The 1,596-nt window shown below is 21.6% G+C and overlaps 1 protein-coding gene across 1 annotated transcript in view; it reads right to left on the bottom strand.

Moving 5' to 3' along the window:
* Positions 1–1,596, bottom strand: part of Sdi-1 (amino acid transporter) — a 43,381-nt gene that overhangs the window by 30,631 nt on the left and 11,154 nt on the right. The window lies entirely within an intron of this gene.

The following is a 1,596-nucleotide window of genomic DNA, read 5'->3' as shown; positions in this document are numbered from 1 at the left end:
CATTTATTTTATACAAAGAAAGTTGCAATACAATGAAAAAAAAAAATATTAATCATTTGGAATTCAGATCAAGACTTACTGATGAGCTTATAAGTGATTTTAGTTCTAGAAAAAAACAGACTTCATCACCTCAAGATAGAATTATAAAAAAAAAAATTAAAATGTCCATCATAAGTCCATCATTTAAAAATGTTGAACATTTATCAAAATTTATGAGTAATTATAGGCGTTGTAAAATGTGTAGTACTAAAAAAAATGAAAAAAGGTCTAATATAGTATGCATAACTTGTGAGGTGACTCTATGTAAAAATTGTTTTGAATCATATCACAAACAATAACATATCAAAACACATTACATATATTTATTTGTATGTAATTTTAGTATTATTACATACAACTACTACCAGGAACTTAAATACTTTTTATTTTTTAACTCTTTTGTTTTTATTTATATTATATATAATTTTATAAAGTTGATTTTGTTTATTTAATTTTAGTATTATTACATACAACTACTACCAGAAACTTAAATACTTTTTAACTTTTTAACTATTTTGTTTTTATTTATATTATATATAATTTTAATAAAGTTGAGTTTGTTTATTTAATTTTAGTATTATTACATACAACTACTACCAGGAACTTAAAGACTTTTTAATTTTTTAACTATTTTGTTTTTATTTCTTATATATAGTTATTTATATTATATTATGTATAATTTTAATAAAGTTGAGTTTGTTTATTTAATTTTAGTATTATCACATACAACTACTACCAGGAACTTAAATACTTTTTAAGTTTTTAACTATTTTGTTTTTATTTATAGGTATTATATTATATATAATTTTAATAAAGTTGAGTTTGTTTATTTAATTTTAGTATTATTACATACAACTACTATACCAGGAACTTAAATACATTTTAATTTTTTAACTATTTTGTTTTTATTTCTTACATATATTTATTTATATTATATTATATATAATTTTAATAAAGTTGAGTTTGTTTTTTTAACATTTTTATATTATTTTTGGAGAATTATATTTATTAATATTCAAAATTCTTCAGTTTTTAAAAGACTATGGGTATATTTTCTTAGGTGGGAAATATATAGCCATTGCCCATTGCAGTTTTTATATACCGTAGAAGGGCATTGGGATACTATTTTCCCACCACTTTTCCAACTATGCAAAGCATATTAACATTTTTCCAATATTTTTCCCAAAATCCAAGAACTCTATACCATATGTATACTAATTTTTAGAATCATTAAATGTTTTATTACGTTCTGCCCTATAAAGGGTTAATAAACAATAATATATTGTGGCTGGTACAATACCAGAAAAACAAATTAAAATAAATTGATGTACCTACCTTTTGACGATCAGCGCATAATCGGTGCACAAGGCTAGTTCAATAAAAAATTATAGTGAAAAACAAAATTTACGTAGACAATTTTCTAAATTTAAAAGTGGTGGTATATTGCCGAATTCTCCGTTGTCGGCTACATGAATAACTCTGCTCTCTTTATTTGATTAAGATTTTTGTATTTATCAATAAATTATTATTATTTGAAAGAAAATAAAATACACAATC

The sequence above is a fragment of the Acyrthosiphon pisum genome, chromosome A1, assembly GCF_005508785.2.
Source record: "Acyrthosiphon pisum isolate AL4f chromosome A1, pea_aphid_22Mar2018_4r6ur, whole genome shotgun sequence".
NCBI classification, from domain to species: Eukaryota; Metazoa; Arthropoda; class Insecta; order Hemiptera; family Aphididae; genus Acyrthosiphon; species Acyrthosiphon pisum.
The sequence above is the reverse complement of the archived record's forward strand: the minus strand, read 5'-3'. Positions and strand labels throughout refer to the sequence as shown.